Source organism: Vigna unguiculata, chromosome 3 (assembly GCF_037176805.1).
Source record: "Vigna unguiculata cultivar grain cowpea cultivar isolate G323 ecotype 2 chromosome 3, ASM3717680v1, whole genome shotgun sequence".
Classification (NCBI taxonomy): domain Eukaryota; kingdom Viridiplantae; phylum Streptophyta; class Magnoliopsida; order Fabales; family Fabaceae; genus Vigna; species Vigna unguiculata.
In genome coordinates this window covers 63,591,199-63,617,845 of record NC_140794.1, presented here as the reverse complement: position 1 = coordinate 63,617,845, position 26,647 = coordinate 63,591,199, and the positions used below count along the sequence as shown (strand labels likewise).

General features: G+C 28.7%; 1 pseudogene across 1 annotated transcript; it reads left to right on the top strand.

Annotated features, from left to right (window-relative positions):
- The first annotated feature begins 4,109 nt into the window (after nucleotides 1-4,109).
- On the top strand, nucleotides 4,110-7,857 carry LOC114176963 (1-deoxy-D-xylulose-5-phosphate synthase 2, chloroplastic-like; annotated as a pseudogene). Its single transcript, XR_014993954.1, has 10 exons — nucleotides 4,110-4,359; nucleotides 4,457-4,642; nucleotides 4,801-4,965; nucleotides 5,081-5,231; nucleotides 5,529-5,800; nucleotides 5,931-6,201; nucleotides 6,328-6,636; nucleotides 6,775-7,056; nucleotides 7,152-7,436; nucleotides 7,525-7,857. The product of XR_014993954.1 is annotated as a 1-deoxy-D-xylulose-5-phosphate synthase 2, chloroplastic-like (transcript).
- The last annotated feature ends 18,790 nt before the right edge of the window (nucleotides 7,858-26,647 follow it).

Below are 26,647 nucleotides of genomic sequence, written 5' to 3'. Positions count from 1 at the left end.
TTTTATTTAATTAAAAAATATAATTTATATATAAAAAATTTAATTTGATACCTTAAAAGTTTTGTTACTTCCGCCACCGGTTCTAAGGCCGTCTAACGCCACATAGAGAGTGCCTGAAGGTGACAAACCTGATGCTCTCTGAATGAACTTTCACCAAGCGATACTATTCTTGCCCAATGTTCTTCTATGTTCACCCAATAGTGTTTAGTTGTAGTCCAATGCTCAACCCCTTAAATTCTCTGGAATCCATTTTTAAGGTGTAGTTCGACAATTTTATGGGACACACACTACTAAGATTATAAAATTTTGAGTAAAATCTCAATTTAACTACAATTATTCTAACGATTATAGTAACCACAATTATATTTTTATAATCATGGTGACACTAATGATAGAAACCATAGAAATATTGATGATGATAATAAAAAAATTGTGATAGTGATAACGACGTATACTTAAGGATAAAATAATGATTTATAATAAATAAAAATATCATAGACTAATTATTTTTTAGATTTTAAATTTTAGAATTAATTTTAAAATTTTGATTTATGTCATATTCGATAAAAAAATATTTATGATTAAATTGTTTAAAAGTGATGTTTAATTTTTCTATATTTTTATTAAAAATATCACATTTTTCATTATTTCCGTGTGACATTATTAGTGAGCGGGAACATATAATAGACGTGTGGTCCTCTTAATAATTTGTTATAAAACACATGGGTTCCGTGGTCCAACGACTTCTACTGATGTCCTAGCATAACTACAAAATGCGGGTTAAGTAACTACACGACAAATACTTCAACTTGCACACTATCTTCTATGCATGCATCGTAAGTACATTTCTAATAATTTTTTTTTTTACTTATTCAGAACATGTAAAAACTAGTATAACAAGAAACTATTCCTGGCGTATTTACAAAATAACATAGTCGGGTATTCATAATTATTACTATTTAACAAATTAAAAACAGATATTTACATGTACTACCTTTTTCCTATCCACACTTGTACTCCTTCTTTGGTTTTATAGTATTTGCGTACCATAAATTCTTCTAATCACTTGTTTAAGAATAAAATAAAATAAACAGCTCCGATACACTTTTATACGATTGAAAAATTAAAATTACTTATTGACAACCAATAGTTTTTATAAGATACTACCATCATAATTATAATAAAAATAAACAAAGTAAACTAATGTTGTTTAATCAAGCACCATAATCAATCATATAAATTTTCATGTTAAATTATTTTTCATCTTTATATTTATTATATATCTTATACACATAGTCATAAATTTATGTTACAACTTTTCAATTATATGTATTGAACATAAAATCATTAGAAATATTTATAATAGGGATGACCTTTCATTGGAGGAAGAATAATTCTTTTAACATCTTCCCCGCTCAAACGTAATATTGATTTTTTAAGTAATGTAATTTATTGTTGGAACATTTTTACTTTGAGCAAAAATATTCCTAGAACACTGAAGTGATAATAATGTAAAAGAGAAAACATTGACATTGATTTTCCTTCGTTCAAGTGTTCAAATTGTTTGGACATTTGAATTATCAAATTAGGGTTTACTTGGATTTGAAGATAAATTTTGAATAGTAAGTTTTGAGAGGAAAATAAGATGAAGATGATATTATTTGGATTGGATTAAGAAAAAAATGGTGTGATCAAAATAGATTTAAAATTAAAATTTGTAAAAATTTATGTATGATATGATAATATGATAGATTCAAAAAAGTTTTAATAGATAAAATGAGATGATTATCATTTTATCTTTAAATGATAAACATAATATAAATTTAAATAATAAATAATATTAATTATTTATCAGGAAAGAGAATCGATTTGATAAAAAAGAATCGATTCTACATCTTTCATACTTTTATATAAAATAATGATATTTTAACTATTAAAATTTTACATACATACCCTCGTTTATAACGCGCTTTCTCTTCACCAACTCACTACACCACATTGGATCTCCTTCGCGTCCACTGTAGCAGTGCCAACATATCAACAACAGGCAACCCTAGAAGGTCATATATCATATTTGCTTTTGCTTACGTGGCTTTCCTTTCAAATCTTTTCATTTTTGCTTAATTTGCAAATCCCGCTCGCTTTTCCGTTCAAATATGTTGAGAACTTCAGAATCGAAGAAAAAAAATAAACTTATTTGAATAAAAAACCGGTTTACTTAAACTTTGTTGTCTTCTACAGAATAGTTTATGAAAGAGAACATGAAGAACAACTATTTCATAAACCTAAAGAGGAGACAAATATTTTCTTAAGTTTGATAATTTTTTTTTAAGAAATGAAAAATCATTTTACTTCATATTGTAACTTAAAGAAATTAAAACATTCATTTTTTACTTATTTTAAACCCTTTCTTTTATAATTATAAAAATAATATGATTTTTTTGAATATTAACAATTTGAATTTTTTTAAAAATAGTTAATGATCTAAATATATATGAATTTATTGTATGTTTAGACTTTTATTTATTTATTTATATTCTTACTTTGAATACAAATATATATATGAATTTGTTGTATATTTAGACTTTTATTAATTAATTAATTTTATTTTTACTTCAAATACCATCCCTTGTAATGTTAGAACTCTAGCCGTCATTTGCAATAACTAGACATTAATAATGTCTTTTTTACACGAGGAGTTGAAGGAAAATGTTTACATGATTTCTCCTTTTGGGTTGAATTATATTCAACCTTCATTTGTTCGTTCCAAAATATTTCATTCCTGGACTCTACTTATTGTGACATTAATGAATTTGTGGTGAGACAAGCTTCAATATTTATCTTGACAATTGTCTCAATTTCATCATTCTGCATGATATATTGCACTTAGTCCATTATTTCATAAACGCACAGACATATAAATAATGGACTAATATATGTACACAAAGCTTTTAGTCCATTTCATTTTAATTTTCACGGGTTAAGCCTTAGAAATATATATCTATCTCCAACTTACGGAGTCTTTTGACTCTAAATAAATATATATATATATATATATATATATATATATATATATATATATATATAAACTTTTCAAAACAAAAATGTAATTCAAATATCATATTTTATTATAAGAGAATAAAAAAAAAATCAATACAAGTTCAATGTGTTTTTAATTTGAGTCCAGAATTACTTTGAAGTTAGAATTTATTATATAATCAATATCATTCATTACGACGTAAAACTCTCTAACTTTTAAACGATGTAAAAATTTTCAAAAATGTATTCGTCTACACCTACATATAAAAGTTTACTACAAGGATCTTAATAAACCGTTCTTACATTTGCTAATTAACAAATTAACCACTGCCTTTTTTGTTGGCGCTCTGCCCTTTTATTAAGTTTTTTCTTTTTCTTGTATAACTACTATCCCCTTATATTCGATTAAAAAAGGAGTTTGTATGTATATAGATGATTTTTTTTACTCTGATAAAAGGAGAGAATGAATTTCCAGATCTTTTCCTTCCTGCAACCCCATATACTATATTTTTCTATTTTTTATTATTATAATAACATATTTGGAATTTGATTCCAAACTCATTTTGAAAATAAAAAAACCGAGATTTTTTTATGTCAAAAGGAAATGATATTTGACCGATTACTACTAAAATTTTTTATGAAGTGACGTATGCCGTCATCTAATTTGAATATAAAATTTATTATTCCGCACGTGATATGAAGTCCGCTATATAGGTATGAAGTTAGGTGGTCTTAAAACGCAATTCATGTCATGTTTTTGTCTAATCTTAAAATAAGACATGATTAAAATTTTAAATAAAATAATTAATAATATTTAGTTGTGCTTTGGTATATAAACTAATCATCACTAGAAGTAATAAAATAACATTAAATGGATATTTTGCTCGGTAATAGTAATAAAGACAAACATGTATTACTGATTCTATCATTCTTGGGTTAACTAAGATGGGTTTGGTTGTTGATAAATGAGGGACCACTAATAATTCAATAATTTACATCATGCAAAATGTGCATCTTTGAAACTGTTATGAATTTATGATGTATCTATAAATTGCCCATTCCATTGAGGACCCTGCAAGACCACACCTTCCCAAGCACCACCAAGTGCCTCTCTAATTGTGTGCCATTTTTTCTCTCCTCACCACATAACAAAACATTTCTTTCCACTTTCCACATTTTACAAATCTACCAACTTATAACATGTCTTCCTTTGTTCTTGGAACTAGTTTCCTTCCTTTCTTACATTCTCATGATAAACACTGCGGCTCCCCAAGTATTTCAAACATCACCACCAAAATCTCAGTCGCCATTCCACAAAGAGTATGGTTAACATATTAGCATCATTAAATTTCAAAAGGTGAACAAGTAGTGGAGTCTAGGGTGGTAACACTAACTGTTATTTCATTCTCATTTTCAGATAAACCAAGTGATAGCTGCTGGAGGAGACAATGTTTGTGAGGAGGTGGACAACACAGTGGTGAAGAAAAGCTATGAACCAAACCAACCGTTGCGGAGATCTCTGAATTTCTCGGGAGAGAAGCCATCCACGCCAGTACTGGACACCGTTAATTATCCAATCCACATGAAAAATCTATCCATTCAGGTACCTACACAGTTATATTAAAATAGGTTATTGCAATGTCATCCAATGCTTAAATAATGAAACTATTTGCTCTAGCATGCAAATTTTAATATCGTTTCGATTTCTCTTGATATTTGTAATTGAGTACAATAATTGTAGCATTATTGTATGATAATCAGGAACTTGAAGAGCTAGCTGATGAACTCCGGGAAGAGATTGTTTACACAGTGTCGAAGACCGGAGGGCATTTAAGTTCAAGCTTAGGTGTGGCAGATTTAACTGTGGCACTTCATCATGTATTCAACACTCCCCAAGACAAGATCATTTGGGACGTTGGTCATCAGGTGGGTACCCAAAAGTACTAAATATACGAATCTGGAGGACCATTAAATAATTGTTATTTATGATATATCATAGTTTTCATGTGTCTAACCAGTGACCAATTTGGATGATTGGCAGACCTATGCTCATAAGATTTTAACGGGAAGAAGATCCAAAATGCACACAATTAGACAGACTGGTGGGCTTGCAGGATTTCCCAAGAGGGATGAGAGTGTCCATGATGCCTTTGGTGTTGGTCATAGTTCCACTAGCATTTCAGCTGGCTTAGGTAACAAACAATATGTAACACTTTTCTTCGGCATAATTGACTATTAAGACACTTATTAGGTCGTGTATAATTTTAAATGTGTTACAAGATGTACAATTTATTTAAACATGAGTAATCATAAGAAATATTCTGCGAAAGCGATGTCACGCAAGAATTATTATTGCCTGCGTATGAGTGCGACATCCATGAAGTTGATATGTATTGTCTTTATTATAGTAGGCCATATTTATTTGTGGCCACTAAAAGTGACGTACTTTTCATTTTTTTTTTAATGATGAATTTTCACGTGAGTTTCAGGGATGGCAGTGGCTAGAGACTTGAATGGAAGGGATAACCATGTGATTTCAGTGATTGGTGACGGAGCCATGACAGGAGGACAAGCTTACGAGGCAATGAACAATGCTGGCTTTCTTGATACCAATCTTATTATAATCTTAAATGAAAACGAACAAGTTTCCCTTCCCACTGCCACCGTTGATGGCCCAGCTCCACCAGTTGGAGCTCTTAGTAAGGCTCTCGCGAGGCTACACACCAGTTCTAAGTTCCATCAACTACGTGAAGTCGCAAAGGTATTGAACTATCAAGCATGTTTTAACCACGGACGATAATAATTATGTTAAAAAATTATTGTAAGCAAGATAAAAATCAGGCATAAAATTATACTTGTACTGGGACTGATATTTAGTGAGAATTGAACAGAGCACGAAGCAAATTGAAAGCGAAGCACGTGAATTTGCATCTCAATTGGATACCTACGTTAGAGGGATGGTAGGTGGAGCTAGTGCTTGTTTATTTGAAGAGCTTGGGCTCTTCTACATTGGTCCAGTAGATGGGCATGACATGGAAGACCTTGTACACATCCTTAAAAGTGTGAAGGGCATGCCAACACTTGGACCTGTTCTCATTCATGTAATCACCGAGAAAGGGAAAGGTTATCATCCAGCTGAAGTTGCTGCTGACAAGATGCACGGTAATTAAGTGACTAAATATCTATATTCTATACTTTCGTAATTATGAACTAAATGTACTTCATTGCGTCCTCTATAGCTTTTACACGGTGTAATGGCGTGATGTGTTTTATTATTTATTTGTGTAGGTGTTGTGAAATTTGATCCTAAGTCAGGGAAGCAGTTGAAATCCAAAACTAGCACCCTGTCTTACACACAGTATTTTGCTGAGTCTTTAATAGCAGAAGCTGAAGTTGATGAGAAAATTGTTGCCATCCATGCTGCAATGGGAGGGGGGTACCGGCCTTAACCTGTTTCAAAAGCGCTTTCCAGAGAGATGTTTCGATGTTGGGATCGCAGAACAACACGCTGTAACCTTTGCTGCTGGCCTAGCCGCTGAGGGCTGTAAACCCTTCTGCGCAATTTACTCTTCCTTCCTGCAAAGAGGTTATGATCAGGTCAGGACTCATGAAACTTTGTACAACTGATCCGAGCTATCTTTTTTTCTTTCTTTAAATTGTTTGCATGGTTGAAATTATTAGTGGAATCAACCCTTTGACAGTTTGGCCTTGTGGTGTTCGATGTGGTCCATGCAGGTAGCACATGATGTGGACCTACAAAAGCTTCCTGTTAGATTTGCGTTGGACAGAGCTGGGTTAGTTGGTGCTGATGGTCCAACTCATTGTGGAGCATTTGACACAACATTCATGGCTTGTTTGCCAAACATGGTGGTCATGGCTCCGTCAGACGAGACTGAACTCATGCACATGATAGCCACTGCTGCGGCCATAGATGATAGACCCAGTTGCTTTAGGTACCCAAGAGGGAATGGTGTAGGTTCCATTCTTCCCCCAAACAATAAGGGCACACCACTGGAGGTGCTTATTTCAACTAGTTCTTTTAAATCTCATAAATTTTCTTGTTTTTTCTCCCTAGATTGCTTGGTTTTTTCTAATTGAGAAATGAAATGTAGGTGGGTAAAGGAAGGGTGTTAAAGGAGGGAAGTAGAGTGGCTCTTGTTGGTTATGGAACAATGGTACAGAGTTGCATGGAAGCGGCTAAGGTTCTTGAAGCTCATGGCATCTCAACAACTGTGGTTGATGCACGATTTTGTAAGCCTCTGGATGGAGATTTGATGAGGCAACTGGGTAGAGAGCATGAGATTCTTATCACAGTGGAAGAGGGATCTGTGGGAGGATTTGGTTCTCATGTTTCTCATTTTCTGGGATTAAATGGTCTTCTTGATGGTAATCTCAAGGTGAGGCTTTTTTTCTGTCCTTCTTTTGTATGTAAATTAGATTGTGTATGGTGTATTAATTAAGCAATGGGTTTTTGATATGATACAGTGGCGAGCGATGACGTTGCCTGATATGTATATAAACCATGGATCTCAGAAAGATCAAATTGCAATGGCAGGGCTGAGTTCAAACCACATTGCAGCAACTGCTTTGTCATTAACCAATGTGAATTGGGATAGTCGTTTGCTTCTCAGCCTACAGATATGAATCTTAACACAAGTTGTGGGCTGAGTCCCCTAAATACATGTACATTAGTAGCTATCGTATTGCCAACAGTATCACAATAAAGTGATAATAATGGTTGGTGTAAACAAACAAGAGATACAGGATATATTTTGTACAATTGTGAAAGTATCAAAGTAATTATGAGATGATTTCTAATTGAGATTTCTAAATTTTAAAAGTTTAACGCGTACATAAAATTAATTTCAATTTTCAGATATAATAATTTAATAGGTAAAATTTAATATATGTACATAATTTCATACTTAGATAAATAAAATGGTATATATATATATATATATATATATATATATATATATATATATATATATATATATATATATATATATATATATATATATATATATAATCTAACCGTGTTAGTTAGATCCTTACCATGCAATAGTAATTTAATACTATCTAGTTTTAAAAGTCTTGTCTCAATTTTAGAGTTACTAACTCCAGCTGCACTTACTGTTGTCACGGATAATCCTAGATCATCGCATAAAAAAGAAAACAAACAACACACCAATAATAAATAACAGGGTAAGTTAATGCATTTAAAGAAAAGTAATGAAAAGTTAATTCACAAATGAAGAATGTATATAAATTTGTAGGGGCGTCATTTATGAAATCAACCATTCTTTTATATATTTTCATATATTTACTTGTCAATTACTCATTCAGTGGACATTATCTTTAGTCTAACATAAAAATTCACAAAGTTCACATTCAGTAAACATATACTATCCAACGTTAAACCACACTACTTTATTCAAACATCTTAAAAAAATTAACCTCAAACAATTCACATTCATCAAATCATATACTAGGTGTTAGTACACGTGACTCAACCTAATGAGTGAAACAACTATTAGCCCAATACTACTCAAACAACAAAAATAATTTTAGATTATGTTCTCGAAAGACTAGTGCATTGAATGGACTTGTGAAACTTTGCACGCACCTCTGAAGGAGTCCAGATTCTCTACTGATTTTTTTGATGCTGTCCTCTGCTGAGCATTCAAAATACACTGTACTGATATTTTAAATATCTTTTTAATATATTTTAAAACGTCAAAATGAGTGGTAATCAGTATATTATGAAGGCACAGTAGAGGAACAACACAAAAAAACCAGCAGAGAATCCAAATTGCCTTTGAAGCTTGCTACCAAATCCTCCAATTAATGTTGCATCACTCATGACCAATGTTCCTAAACCAAGTCATGACAGAGTTAACTCCACTAACTTCTTAAGTATGATCATTTTTCGTATCATATTACCTATCCTGTGTAACCTCCTTCGACTCACACCACCTAGATATTACACCTTATGTGAGTGTGATACTAGTTAAGTTAGGATAGTCTCACCCTAAATATCCCCTTTCAATACACTTTGACATATTAAACAATAATATTTTTCCTTAATAATAGTCACTGAACACCAAACCTTTCATTCTAAGCTAAACAAAACATAATCAATTTAAACAAACAAAAATTAAAGTTTTTTTTTTTACCAGAATATCATACTCAACTTATCAACTATATTCCTTACAAGAATATCAATCTCTCAAATTTACTCATTTCGACCATTTCAACATCACCTTTCTATAACAATTGATCATAACTAAACACAATAACCCATAATAGCTCAACATTTGAGTTTGTATTATCTCAATATCTCTCATTCTATAACAAACAAATAAAAAAATTCATACATTTATTCCTTTTACTAACAATAATTTTCTTCAAGATATATAGCCCCAGATTTTTGTTAAAATTGCAGTCCACCAACATTATAACCACTATATACAGTAACACAAATTCAGTAATCATCAAATAAATTCCTAATCATTATTAATATATAATTTATTATTAATAAAATACACACCCATCTCTAAACATAACACATATCACCAAAAACTTCACAATTTTACTCAATCAAACTTCACCAAATTATTTATAATTTTGTAGTTATCAATTATAATTCTAAAATAATTTTAAATTTTCATCTTCAATTAACTCAATGCAGATTCTTAAAACAGGCTACTCCCTACACACTACACAACTTTTCCTTTTTGAATCTCTCTATTTCAAACAACGATTAGAACGTGATTCTAAAATTGCAAATAGATAGAATATCATCTTGAAGACAAAAAACATAATCTAAGTGAAATAATACTATATAAAAAAAGGGAAAACATATTGTTTAAAAAAAAAAGTGTAAATTGAACTTACTTTATTTCAAAATTCAACTAACTGGTTCAATCTAATCCTTAACCCTTTAACTGTTCAGTGATGCTATCAACTTTTGAAATGGATGAACATAAAGAGAAAATTGAGGGCAGTAAATTGAGGAAGGAGAATTTGATTGAGAATATGACTTCAAAGGAAAAAAAAAAAAGGAGGTGCAACTCCTTTTGTTCACTTTCTCTTCGTCTCTCTTTTAAAAATTATAAAGCTATTTTTTTTATCATATTTTTTTTTCATTGTATTTTCTCTCTTATTTATTAGCCATGTTAGATATATTATAACTATTATTTTTAAACCGTATGTTGATCCAATTTAAAACTATTTGAATTAAAAGTTGAACTGATACATAAAAATCCACCAACTTCAGGTGTAGCTTAATCTATTTTATTAACAAAATAACTAATCATATATTAGGGTACCATGCATTTCTTTACACCAATTTTACTATGTGATTTTTCCCCACTCTGATTCTTTTTTATATTTTGCCAGTAGTTGTTAATCTGCACTAGGCATATGGCAACGGATAAGTGTGGGTAGTAATTGTCCATTACCCCTCATTGGAGATGGCAATGGCAACAGATATATTCATTTAAAAAAAATGATTAATATTCCTTAAATTTCATTTCATATCTCGTTGTTCTTTATAATTTTTTAAGTATAATTAATATGCAGATGCAAGATATATGAGATAGATCTCACAAGTCCACCTTGTAATTGGCTAATAAAATAACTTATAATTAATAGGTATATATAAGCCTTCAAAACTATTATTTACACTAATCTTTTTGCTCATTGCATTTTAATTTTTTTAACAACAACTCTCAATTATTTTCAGTTTATTATCATTAAAAGAAAAAAAAATAAAAAACTAATTTGTGCGAAAGGTATTTTCTTAAATAAATAAATAAATAAAACACTGGTAAGCGGAGTGAAGGGGAAAAAATGAGGTGAAATAGCAGCCCGTGACTTTAATATCGAATCTACGATCAAGGGCCAAAAAATTGAAAACCTGGATTTCTCTTAAAGTACTCTGGGATTTCTTTCACTGGGCCTGCCATCAGTTGTGCCATAACATAAAGGTTATTGTTTTCTGTTACCCCACCATTAATAACTACACCATCACAACATTAGAAAAAAAAAAAAACCTCAAACATTCTCCATTACTGCATCACTCCAACACTGCCGTTGTCACTGTTGCACCACTGCTTGAGAGAAAGAAAAAGAAAGGGATAACGTTGTAGAAGAAGAAAAAAAGGAGACAATGCAGAGAAAAAAAAAACTCATTCCAAAAAGTTTTTTAGACCATATTTCTTATGCTCTGTAAAGCTTTTTCCAGAATATATTTCATGTATGGATATTCCAGAGCACTCATTCTGAAAGGCATTGTCTTTCGGAAAATTTATTTCAGAAATCTCATTCTTAAAAACCTTATTCTGGAATATATTTCATGTTGTCCAAAAATTTTGTTTCAGAAATCTCATTTTGATAATTTTGTTTCGGAAATTTCAGAAAGCTTGTTTCTGAAAGTTTTTAAAATATGTAATTTGAAAATTATTTTATGAAGAGTTAAATGATCATTTTGAAAATTGGAAAGGGTGTGTAAAGAGGTTGTGGAGGTGCAGCAAGTAAAATCCTAAAATAAAACTAAAAGAGGCACAATGAGTGAAAGATTTAGATGGTTAAAACTCAACTACTAATACTAAGTGACCAACTCCAGTCGATAATCAAATTTAATATTAAAAATAATTACTAATTATGTGTGTGTTTTGAAAAGTTATACTTATTTTTCTTAACAGTGTAATATTAACAACACCTGGAAATATACAAAACCCTACCTTTTTTACTATATATTGTCTAAATTTAACTATATATAAATATAATATATGTAATATCTTTAAACCGTGTTATGTGTTACAAATAAACCTTTCTATGGTTAGAGTTAGATTTATTTCCATGGGGTTTATGCAGTCCCAAGAGAGCCTTTATCAGGGACGATATCAAGTATTTTAGTTATTTGGATAGATTCTTCCTTACTGCAAATTAATACAAATATATATATATATATATATATATATATATATATATATATTGATATAATGTTTGAAATATAAATATCCAAAATTGATTATTGTCTTAATCGGTTTTTAATGGCACCGACATGTCTAACTCTTGATCTTTCACTGAAGTTTATGATGATATGATTTGATTTGCTATGGGTGTGTGGTCCTAGTTAACTTGTTATTTATTTATTTTTAAAAATTTAATTAAGTTTTAAATTTAAACATTTTTAACTGAGTTTCTACAAATTTTATATTGAATATTTCAATTTTGCATATTTTGAATTGGGTATTTATCGTTTGAAGTTACTATTATGCGGAATAATGTGACTATATTTATTTATATAGTTACTTGTGATGTGTTTTATATGAAAAATTAAAAAAATAACAGTTAAAATTGAAACTTTTGAACCTTAATATATTTATAAAAAATGACATTGTTTCATTTTAAAAATTAAATATAAAATTAAAAAACAAATCAACCATGTAGGAGAAGATACCAAACATTAGTCCTTGCTAAAAATAATTAAGATGGTATATCTTTAATTTTTTTTTTTCAATTGTTCAAGTTCGTCATATTTTTGTTTGATATTTAAAATCAAATGGCTACGAAACTCTCATTCACACTAAAGACTTCATTATAAAGTATATTGATAATGATTATGGACATTCATTAATAAATTTTTTAATATGAATTTAATTGGAGATACTCAAAATTATATGAAATTAAGACGACACATAAGTAATAAGACGACACATAAGTAATGACGGTATAAAATAACAAGCAAACTTATTATAAATTTATTTTTTATTCACTTTAATTGATGGCAAAATCAACGAAACTTATCTTTTAAAGAAATCTAGTTAAAAATACTCAAACTTATTATGAACTTAAAATTTTACTTAACCTTTTCTTAATTTTAAGAGATTCTTTATAGGCTGCCACAGGACTTTTGTAAAATGTTATTTGGAATAGAACATGCTCCGTTACTCACTAGAAATATTTTTTATTCAATAAAATGATAAAAAATTGTTTTCCAAAATTTATGTAAATTTATTTTTCATGTGTTTTGAATTTAAAAGTTTGATAGTTAATAATTAAAAAATATTCCATAAAAAATTTCTTTAGATTAGAAGGTAAATAAAGTCTATGGACCAAATTAAGAAAGTCTTTTAAATAATTTGCATTTGTTTCCAACTCACTTTTCAATATAGGTGCACCATATGTTTTGTTAACGTACGATAACAAATTACACTTTTAGATATATTTAGATTTTAATACTTGATTGTTAAGTTTTGGGGAATTATACTTTTTAATATTAAAAGCACTACTTTTCGATTTACCTTTTTAATTTTTTAAATAGATTTAATTTGCATAAACTTTGAAGTTTTAGAAGATTTCTATTATCACTTTCTTATACGTTAGAAGCATTTATTATCACCAATGCATCTTAATTTATTTGCGGTATAAAAATTGCCAAACACATATAAATAATGGAGTATTGTGTGAAAAAAGAAAGCAACATAAGGTTTCACAATGAAACAAAAATATCGACAAAGACGTGGATATAGGTTTATTAGGATGTTATTTAATAAACTATAACCTCGTATTTGATAAAGGATTTCAACGATTCGAAAAATTGAAACACCTACTAATTATTGATTTTTTTTTATTTCTTAAATAATTTGTTTGAGTAAATTAATTAAAATATTTTAATTTTTAATTTTTTTATTTAGATAAAATAATTTAATTTTTATTTTATGATGAATTCAGTTCTATTTTTAACTATAATTAATTTATCTTAACCTTCAATTCGATACGACTTGTCTTAATTTTATATTCAAGTCGACTTTTGGTCCAACCTGTCTTGACCTGATCTGATTCGACCTTTGGCCTAGTTTAACCTTCAGCCAAGGGTGGTCCAACTTGACTTTTGGTTCAGTCTGGCTCAACCTTCGACCTGACTCGACTCAATCTTTGACCCGACTTGACCTTTGACCTGGTTTAGCTCGGTTTGACTTTCAACTTAGCTCAGTCTTTAATCCAATCCGACCTAATTTGACCTTTGATCTGATCCAACTCGACCTTCGACCAATTCAACCTTCAAACCAAGTCAACTCAGTTCGACCTTTGATCCGATTCCGTTCAACCTTTGGTCCGAACCAACTTATTAATTACGCATATACTTATTATTTCACATATAAATTATGACAATCATACCATAAAAAAAATGATGTCTAAACTCAATAGAGGAAGAAAATTTAATCAAAATAAATAAAAATACATGTTGATTTGTTGGAAGACTCTCTTACAAAAGCGGGTAGTGTTGAGAAAAATCTTTTGGGAATCTTGAAAACACATTGATGGTCAAATCTTGAAACGTTATTCAGAGATTGGTCATTAATTATTGGAAGTAATGCCGAAAGGGTAATGTGTTTGCCCTTTGGGGCAGGGAAGAGCAAAGCTTGAGGGAATGATGAAGAAAGGTAAAATAGAACATAAATTTACACACAAACATAATAGATTAGTAGAGTCAGAAGAAGACGAAGGTAGCCTTTTATTTAGAAGTATGGGAAGACAATAATTAATGTTATGTTATGTTGGTGGCTTTACCCAAGTTTCTTCTGTCTCTGTCGTAGTGTACGCCATGCCACCGCCCAAGAAAGTGACCTAAAAAAAAAAAAGCTTTGGTGTGCCACCATTATTGCTCTCTCTACTTTCTTTCTTTATAATCCTTAACTTAGAAGTGAGTACAGTAGATTAAGATAGCATAGCATCGCACAACCGACTTTCCATTTAACTAGTTTATCTATTTCTGGACCATTCTTTTTCATCACCTATTTTCTATTACTCTTCCTTAAAATAAGAGTTGACTCCCACTATTTCTAGCAAGTGTTTTGCTTTATCTTTCAAATATTATTAAGTTTTTTTTTTTCTTTAAGGAAAATGTTTTCATTACATCCTTGCACCATTTTTAAAAGTATTTTTATTATTAAAAAAGTAATTTTTATATTTATGAAGAGAGATATTAAAAGATAAAATAATGTAACGTTTTTTCAAAATGAAGATATATTAAACGATTTAAACAAGCTATTCGAAAGTTAGAGACTAACATTTTTTTTTTTAAGTTTAGTTAAGTTTTTTCAAATTTTAGAAGTAGAAGATTACGTAATATTTTAAGCGTTATAAATGTTGTTGACTAATCATAGTTTAATTTTTATCTTTGCAATATTTACTTTATTTATATTACATATAGTCAAAATAAAATTTTATATATTTTTATTTTATAATATTGAATATGCCTCTTCTTCTTTTAAAACACTTACAGTTTGTTCATTAGGTCAAATTCTTTACCCACCACATGGAGGCCATTTTCCCCGCCCCAAACCGATTGTCTTTCTAAATTGAGAAAATATTCATCGTTTGTGGCCCGATTTAAAACGGAAACATATATAATCAAAGAGAGTAAAAGATAAGGCCTAAATACTTTTTTGGTCCTCAATTTCGTAGTGTTTGTTGCGGATGATCCTCATTTTGACAAAATGTTTAAAATGGTCATCATTTTCACAATTCGTGTTTTATTTGATCTTTTACTGGTGGCACGGTTTGTATTAGAGTGTGTTATGTGTACTGTACATACAAACCGTGCCACCTGTACAATGCTCTGTTAATGATTTAAACGGCGTTACAGAAAAGAACCAAATAAAACACAAATTGCGAAAATGGGGGCCATTTTAAACATTTGGTAAAGATGTCAAGACCATTTTAAACATTCTGTTAAAATGAGGATCATCAGCAACAAACACTACGAAAATGAGGACTAAAAAGATATTTAAACTAAAAGATAATATATATATATATATATATATATATATATATATATATATATATATATATATATATATATATATCTTTTTAATTTAGGAGTGAAACTCGTTTGTGCATTTTAACTTTTTACATAGAGCTTTTAAATTAGAGATATTATTTTTATTCCATAGATTTGTTGTTTGAAGACTAAAATCAAATTCAAAAAATTATTTTAATCTTTTAGTGTTTAGGAATAAAAAGTACAATTTTAAAATTTGAGAGATTAATACAATTTTAAAATTTAAGAGATTAAAGTAAACATATAATTAAATATATATATATATATATATATATATATATATATGATAATATATTATTGAGAAATTAAGTATGACTTTCATTCTCCTCATATTTTAACTAATTGATGCTTTCATACCATTTAGTTAAGAAACTCTCTCAAACATCTTAAATTAATTTTCCAAATATTGTGATAACTAAAAGTTATGACTCCGAATCGATCATCCCCTTTTGAATTTGATTAATATTTGCATTAATAACCCAGTTCGGCAAAGGGTGTTTTGTGCCCATACGTTCCATTTATAGCTCTGACCTGAGCAGACAAGCCCCATCATTCGTTGAAAAAAATATTTTTTAGTTAATATTTATTACCTAAACACTTTAAATGTTTTATTTAATTTTCAAATTATCAATATAGTAAGTAAATAATTTTTTTTTTTGCACGAGACATGTTAATAGTATTATAGCGTAAATACAAAATTAAAACTTACGAAAGAGCATAATAAACTCATTTTACTTTAGTATAAATATATAATAAAACTTCGTATTATAATGTAAAATATAAACACACAAAATTTAATCTGGTAAGTCAATTTTTACATCTCTCTAAAGAGCAGTATAAAATAAAAAACGACACAAATAGCATAAGAAACTCATTGGTGAATATAGAAGGAAGATTAACATTAAATAGTCATTATGATTAGGTTCGTTTTTCTCCTTGACATTGTGTATTAATTAAGATTCATTTGTTCTGATCTTTATTGGTCACACCGTGTCCTTCTCTCCACTCGTGTTTCTCCTCGCTCAATGTTTCGGTCATTATTTTCTCTTCTCACAACAATTCTCTGGATTAATAGCTCTGTTATGCTCGTAGTGTTTTCCTATTCTGTTAATGACTCTAACAATTTATTTTCCAACTATACAAAAACTAATAATTATATAATATAATATTAAGTTATAATTGAAAATTGAAAGGACAGGTCAAAGTCAATTAAGTTTGTAGAAAATTAGATTTTAATTTTTATAAAATGATTAATGGTAAAATAAAATTTATTTATTTTATTAATGTTAATTTTGAATTATATTAAAATTAAGAATTTAATCCATAACAATATATAAAAAGGATTTCCTCTTTTTGTTCACATTTCATAATACCAATTCTACCCTTTACAATATAATTATTTATTAATTTTTTTAAAATTAATGGTTATTTTTACCTATTTTATATAAAACTGTTTATTTATTTTTTATTTATCAACAATTAATTTATCTATTCATTTCACTTTATTTTTAATAAATATAAATTTATTTTATATATTAACTTAATAACATTACAATATTATCATCTATTAATATATTATCATTCATATTAAAATTGTGTGTACACATGCGTGATAGTGCTGTGTGTATGCTAGTAATAATAATACTGACAATAATATAATATAATATAATATAATATAATATTTAATCAAATATTTTACTTTTGTTATATTTATGAAAATATCAATTTTTGTAATGATATTTATTATTATTATTATTATTATTATTAATTTGATTTATATTTAGGTTCATACAATAATAAAATTAAATTCATTAATTAATTATAATACAAAATATATTTTAAGTTATATTACACAAAATGATTAATTTCTCAAAATTTTGTATTTAAACAATGTTATCCTTATATTTTAACAATTTCATACCAAAGTTAATAAGTTTAGTGGTGAATTAAATATTTTACATTTATTAACTTTATGTAAACATATTTTCTTTTATAATAACTACATTTCATTCAATTTGTTTTCAAGTTTTTTAAATTATATATATATATATATATATATATATATATATATAAATTAATATTAAAAACATATTTCATCATATAAAATATTTTTTAAACTTTCAGTTAATTAATTAATTTTTTAATTAGATAAATTAAAATAATTATTACATTTACATGTTATATTACTCTATTATAACTAATAATTGATACTTGATTTGTGAGTCTTAAGGATTTAAATTACAATACCATTGTATATTTACATATTTTTTAAAAACATAATATAAAAAATGAATCCTTTTTACAAAAAAAAAAATTGTAAAAATGAATCCTTTGGATGTATAAAATAAAAATCAGCCAAGCATAAAACTAAAGAGTAATATCTAGACTCGGCCTTCCGAAAGAAAGGCTAGTGTATTGAATGGACTCATGTGACTTTGCATATGTCATATTGTACTTATCTCTTCCTTCTTTACAACTTTTTATCATGAATAACTTTACTAGTTCCATAAGTATGATTCTCTTTCATATCATATCATCTATCAAGTGAAGCCTCATTTGACTCTCACCACCTAGTTATCTTCCTATGTGTGAGTTAGATACTAATAGAGATAGAATAATCTCACATAACAAATCTCTTTCAATACACTTGGACTCACCTTATACTAGCATTTTCCTTTAAAAATAACTAATTTGACAACCCAAACACACTAAATCTTCACAATTACTCATACAATATCAACCATAATTCAACATAATCATAAACATAATTGATGGCATACAAAGAAACTATTTAGTAAAATGTAAAATAAAAATAATTTCAGAGCATTATAACAATCACATAAATTTACTACTTTCTTTAATATATATATATATATATATATATATATATATATATATATATATATATATATATATATATATATATATATATATATATATATATATATATAACAGCATGTCACCATAATTCAATGCATTCTACCATCTCTACTTTTTACACACCATAAAGATTATCAGTTTAATCATATATCTAATTAATTCATTAATTTTATAAGAATCACTATACCACATAAAATACATTTAATCTTTCAAATACCAACAATATTGTCACTATAACATCATCAAGGTTACACTCATTCATCACTTCTCTTATAGGTTAGTTCTTCTTTAACTCATTCATCTTTTTGCTTGCAAGGGGAAAAAAGGTTGCTCTCAGAGAATTGGTAGAATTTTCAAACTTACCATTAGGAGAGATTGATTGAGGATTTTGATATAGTTCTTCACATAAATAAATAGATTACTCCGGTGTTGAATCTTCAAAAGAGATGAAAGTTGATTAAAAATTTTAGAAGAGAAAAGAAGTTTTTTTCTTTTTTAGAACTATGTTTACAGATAAGTAAATGATTTTCTGATGAAGGAATTTTTGGATTGTCACACTAACATATAACAAAATTCTATTATATGTTATAATATATAGAGTCATTCTCATCTTATATAATAATAAAAAATAGAGTTAAATATGTTTTTGTTCTCTCAAGTTTCAGGGAATTTCGGAATTAGTTCCTCTTTGAAACTGTATACCAATTTAGTCATTCATCTTTAGAAATGCATGGATTTAGTCATTCTCATCCAATTTTGTTAAGTTTATTTGACATTTTGAACGTATTTTATGATAAAATTTGAGTTAACATTGAAGCAAAAATGTGTCAAACTGCGTAAACAATTCAAATATTATCATGAAATACGCTTGAAATGTCAGATAAACTTAACAAAATTTGATTATAATGACTAAATTCGCACATTTTTAAAGACGAAGGACTAAATTGGTCAAAATTTTTAAAGAGGGACTAATTCAAAATTTCACTGAAACTTGAGGAAAAAAACATATTTAATCCTAATATATATATATATATATATATATAGTAATAATATATAATATAACAATTATTATAATTATTTATAATTGTAATTATAATACTTAAAATTATAATATATAAATTATTACTTAACACAATTTATCTCAATTTTATTTCTATCGATATAATTTTATTTTAGCATAATTTTATCAATTTTAAATAATTCACATTTTATTTTAACATAATTTACACTAATTACATTTTTATTTTAATTATTCTTATGAGCAAGAATAAAATGCTAATCATCTTATTTTATTTTTTAATTTATCAAACATATCACATAAACTCGCTAATTTTGATAATTTTTTATCTTTAATTCTTTTATTTATCATAAGTTTTTTCTATTTAAACGATCCCATCTCTTTCTCAAATTCAGTCAAATGGATCTTCTGAAATAAACACACCCTTATCTGTAACTGTTTCTCTTAGCCAACTACAACCCAGGGATAGGGATAGATCAGGTAGGGTAAACCTTGTCCTCTTATATTTTCAGCTTAAAAGAGTTTCAAAAATGGTCCATTTAGGTAACTTCTTTTTCTTTTACCGATAACTTCAAGAGCAAAAGAATGTTTTTGTATAGTATAGAAAATATTGGCACCTTATCCCATTATCCTTTCTATCATTGCTTAAGGCTAACACTGTTTATTCTTTCATTTTCCCCTCTCCAAACAAAAATATAAAGCGTCCCCACCAGATGATAATTTCTAACATCCTCGCATTGTTTGACTTTGCTCATAATGTCTTTGATGCAATGATTCTGACTCCCACTATACCATATTCGCTTTCTACCTCTTCCAAATTATATCTTATACCTTCCACTCTATAAAACACGCATATATATATATATATATATATATATACACACACACACACGTTTATCTCTTAATTTTGCGGTATGCAGATTTGTTTTTTAAAATGATAAAAAGACAGTTTCAAATAAAACATAAACTAATAACCAAATGTCATAAAAATAAGAATTGCTTTTTTTTGGTGCCCAGCAGTATGACACAACAAAAGAGACAAAGATATGTTTATTAAGATTTTTATTTGTGAATGCTGGGTGGATTACCTATTCAGGTAGTCTACATGGAGCACTATTTAGAAACTTTAGAGTAATATAAAGTATATGATATTATTTTATATTTTTTCATATAAAATATTTTCTCTCGTTGTCTATGGCCATGCTCACCATCTTCGGTGACATCCACATGCATTGTGTGCCCACATAGCACCACACCAGATTTAGACACCATTAAATAATATGAACAACCACCCTCCAATGCTACAATTTTACTATTTATCACTAGACTAAAAATTATATTTGATTGTGACCGATCTCAAAAGATAATTGATACCACATGCAACAATTATTCACTTATCAATTGTTAGAATCAAACATTTACTACCAGGGCAAAAATTATATGTTGAAAAAAACACATCATCAATTAAGAACATTACTGTCTTTATCCCCCAGAATTACCCTATTAATAGAGAAATAAGATTAACCTAGAGAACACATGAATATAACGTAGAAACTGCAAATACGAAGAAAAACCACGACCACAAAGAATAATTACTATGTGCAAATTTGTATAACACAGAGAGAACACTCTCAACCCTTTAACCCCAAGTACACCAACACCCTTCAGAGCAAGAATTTAGTTGCACCTTACAACACTCTATTACAAGAGAATATAAGAAAAGTCAAACACTAGTTCAAAGTGTCTTTGACTTGGGGCAAGGAACATCATGAATTTAGAGTTCTATAGTCACTAACACACACCTCCTTGGTTATCCTATGCGACTTGGAACTTTTCAAGACATATTATTTTCATCAACACAACATATAATTCATTGGATTTGAATTATTTTAGCATGTCAAATGAATATAAAAAGGCTTTCGTCACATTGTTGTTTGAACAATATCCCTACATATGAATGACATGAATGAGTTTGAGATTATAATGTTATGTTGATGTACAGTTTTAAGTAGTTAAATATGAGTTATATTATTAAAAACTAATAATGTGAAAATCTCGTGACTGCAGCTTGTTATGATTTTGCTATAAGACTCAATATTATTATAGTATTAATTAAACTATAAATGCATCAAAAACGCTTGTATAAAGATTACATCAAAATAAAATATAACTTAAATTCATATAAAAAGTATATAAATATGAATATTTATAAAAGATAATTTAAAACATTTTTTTTATTATTTCCCAAACGTTTATTTTCACCTATTGTACATATATCTATTTGTGTATACAGTACTCTCACATCACATCATATCAATACATATAGGTTTAATTAATCGGATGACACTCACTTTAATAATAAGGGTGTGTTAATTTAGTAATCGATCTTAAAAAAATGTCAATTATGTCCCAACTTTTGGAAAGTACCTATTAGGTCCCTTTTAGAAAAAAAATTATTAACGCCATTAATAGCACGTCATATGTTAACCTCTATTTTTTTTTGTAATTTTTTTTTGTTGCCATGTGTCAAGTCTTTTGTGTGTGACATTCCATTTAAATAGCATAATTCTACTAAACAAAAAGTCGCATAGTTATAGTATTTTAGAGCATGAGACAAACAATATATACAGAATCCACTAATCATAGTCACCCATAAATATACTTAGAAATGAAGACAAAGGCACACAACGATGCCATGAATTAAAACAAAAAAAAATTAGAGTTTGACAGTTGTCCAAAAGGCTTGCTCATAGAGCACTGAAATTCAAAGGCAACGGTGTCCCTAAAGATGCTTCATAGAGCAAGATCCAACCCGTGCATACTACACTGCAGCATTTCCATCATCACTACGATCACCAGGGGCTCCCATATCTGTTCACACCAAGAACTTGGTGATCATTACAAAAAGGAATGTCAAATAGAGAACATGCAACAAACAAAAATGGTAAACTAGAGTAAAAAAATAATTTTCAACATGGCAATGAGCAAGCAATATTAAACATTTTTCAAAACAGGCAACATTGTAGGCATTTAAACATGTGATGATAAACAATGCAAGACTCTATGACTCAATTATCCGGATACATATAAAGAGATCAGATTCACTGGATGCTTGCACTTGTGGTGGCCTCTACTGCTCTACAGAACCATTGCCAATGGGTTTCACCATACCACGCACAAGGTTAGCCTTCAATCATCTAGGGCCATTATCCTGTCAAAGACTAAGACCTCCTGCTACTCTCACCACTTAAATCAATCTGCTTTACGTGAGATTAATTGGTTCTTTAGAGTTTCAAGATGCAACCTTACTTGAATCCTTATCTAATTATATACATTACAACACCACCATGAAATCTCACCAAGAGATTCATGGAATTACGTCTATCTCATACCACATTCATGTTTCTCACACCAGAACCACAATTTTATCTCAAGCATTATAATTTCATGTCAATGCTCAACCAACCAATCAATTTGTGATTCATTCCATATCTAGTACAGCAAAGTCTCAGCCTTATTTAATCTCATAAACCATACATGACATCATACTTCATGCCCTTAAGGTAAATCACTCAATCATGCAATCAAACAACCAAAACATAAAAGAGAACAATGCTAGAGCATGTTCCTGCACCAGTCTCGCTCAAGCTATGAGCCCTCGCTAAAGCGAAACGGGCCCTTCGCTCAAGCTAAAGGCTCTCGCCTAGGTGAGATTGCAACATAAAGCACTGCAAGATTTCGCGAGTTCTCGCTTAGGTGAGATCTCCTCACCTGAGCGAGATTGCTCTCGCTCAAAGCGGGAGCTCGTCGCTTGAGCGAGGGTTCGAGCAAAACCAGGGACGAGCTTCTACTATCCTCGTTTAGGCGAGAGCTTCTAGTTTGGCCGACTAACCACTCGCCTAGGCGAGCTTAGCGGATCTCACATGCTCTCACGCATGCAAAACCAGAAATTTATCTAAAAAGAACACACAATTCATATTCACACAATCAAAGACATCAACACAACCTTTTAAGCACGATTCAGAACCAGAAATACCAACATGCAAGACTTTTCTTAAAAACTGCAAAACTCTAGCTTCCATTACCTGAACAGATGCTAGCAAAACAAAACAGGGACCCAACAGATGAGCACCACAGCTCCAAGACGAACTAAAGAGCTGTAAAGCATGAACATAAGGACGAGAGTAAATTTCTAGGGGAAAACCCAAGACAGAACCAAAGCAACAAAGTTTTGAAAGAGTAAAGGAAAAAGCTCAACTAACTAGGAGAAGGATGTGGCTCAAGCCCTAATAGAGCTTCTATTTTCAAAAAGGGTGAAAGGTGAGTGAATGTTGCAAAGTGAGAAGACAAAAAGCTTAGTGGAAAAGTTATAGAGTTTTTCTGAAATAGCTAAAAGATAATGGGTTGACTTGGGCCCCTTACTTACTAAAGTTGGGCCCATCAGTTTAAGACAAAAAAGGGAGCTTACATAGTGTGACACATGACAATGTCAGTGTCATGTGGCAAGATAATTGTCTTGATTTTAATTTAGTCCTCATGTATGTCTCTCTAATTTAATATAGTCATCACTTTTGTGTCTTTGATTCAATTTTTTCCAATATTTTTTAATAATTGAAATATATTTTTATAATATTTTTTATAAGATTAAAACTAATTAAAATAAATATTTTTATAAAATTAAGAGCGAATATCTAAAACATAACAAAAATTGAGTATATGATCAAACAAGCTGAGATTATTACTTTTCTAAAATTAATGATACAAACATAAAGAAAAAGAACAAAAATCTTTAAATCAAATACAAAATTACTTTGTTTCAAAATCTAACCGGATGGAAATGTTCCTTAAATCCTGAACTACGAAAAAATGTGATCAAATTTTGTAAAAGATAAATTATATAAGAAGCAAATTAGAGAGAAAAAAGTAAAATGTTTGAGAGAAACAAAAAATGGAAAACCAGAAAAAGGAAACAATGGCATTACATTTGAAACAATAATGACGTTGAATAGAGATGTAACAATATCTTAAAATAGTTAATTAAAGTGATTTAGAAAAGCACGAGGTAAACATGATATTAGGGGTATTTGGTAAAATAAATTTTCACATTTAACAATCACAACTTTTTAATTAGTATCATATAATTTATGGAAATCATAATTACTATAATGGTTTTACTTGAGTATAAATGGTTGGGAATCGTTGTTTTTTTTATAAAAAATTAAAGATATATTAAGATATATAATATTGTTGTTTTGAAAAATTATTATTTTAAATAAATTGTTTTATTATGTACAATCCATAAAAATATTATTTAAAGTTTTAAATACGTTTTAGTCATCATATAAAAAAATAGTTGTTTTAAATTAAATTGCATTAATTTTAAATAAATATAATTTATAAGATTAAGTTTTTAACTTGAGAACGTGATTTTTCTAAATAAAATTACATAACTTAAATATCATTTTAGTGAGACTACGTAAGCTTAAATGGCTATCATAAATTAATATGTGCTATTTTAAACAATCCAAAAATTCAAAAGAAATTTGAGTAATTATTAACTATAATATGTCTTTGTAGCAAGGTATTTCAAAATAAATTTACATTTATAGTTTTTTTATTAAAAAAATAACTCATGATTACTTTAAAATATAAACAAGTAACAAAATACAGTTTTTTCTTAAACTACAATTTAATGTCCCTATAATATTTTTATCTTAATTAGGAATGGCAAAAATAATCGCATCCGCAGGTATTTACAGATAAAATCTGCGACAGATAATTAATATTCGTGGGTAATTATTACCAGCGGATAGTGGATAATACTCGCTTATAAATGGATCGGGTACAGATATCATACTACTCGTATCTGCACGTATCCATTACCCACAAAAAAAATTAAAATTAAAATTATATTTTGTTAAGTTAAATTTAATTAAAATTAAAAATAAATTTTATTAGGTTAAATTTAATTGAAAATTAAAATTTTATTTATATTATGTTATAATTTTATTTAAAAAATCTATAAAATATACATCTTTTTTAAATATTTGTGGGTATGTAGGTATCCACAGAGACCCACAAGTTTTAAAAGTGAGTATCGTGTGGATTTTTTTTTGCAGGTAGACATTATCCGTGTCCGACCCGACTTGTTATCATCCCTAATCCTAATCATTCATTTCTCCATCACAACTAGTGTCACTTTAACCATCAACTCTTATATATGTTCACGTATATATAAACAATATATATACAAAATATACAATCATCGCAAAAGAAAGGAAAACAAGGGAACAAACAAAATACAAGGGTAAGCTAATTTTTACAAGAATAAATATCAATATAAATATATTATATCTTTTTAAAAATGTTGTATAATTAATTATTTGAAATATACAAAATATCAAATAAGATACTAAAGATCAAACTTAGAACTACCATAATACATTTAAACTCTTGCTTCAGGAAGACTAGTGTATTGAATAGACTCTGCACTTGTCATATTGTCCCTCTTCTCCTCTTTCTCAACAATAATAACTCAAGTGGAACAACCATATAAGTCATCAAGTACTGACAGGGTTAACTTCGTTAACTCACTGAGTATGATCCTCTTTTATATCATATTACTGCTATGTGAAACCTCCTTTGACTCTCGCCACCTAGTTATCATCCTGAGTCAGATACTAATAGAGTTAGGATTGTCTCACATCACAAGTGCCTTCAATACACTTGGACTCATCTTAGATTAGCATTTCCCATCGGAAATAACTAATTTGACAACCCAACACTAAAACCCTTTACACATTATACATGCATTATCAAACATATGGTAATACATTCATAATCACACAGAAAGC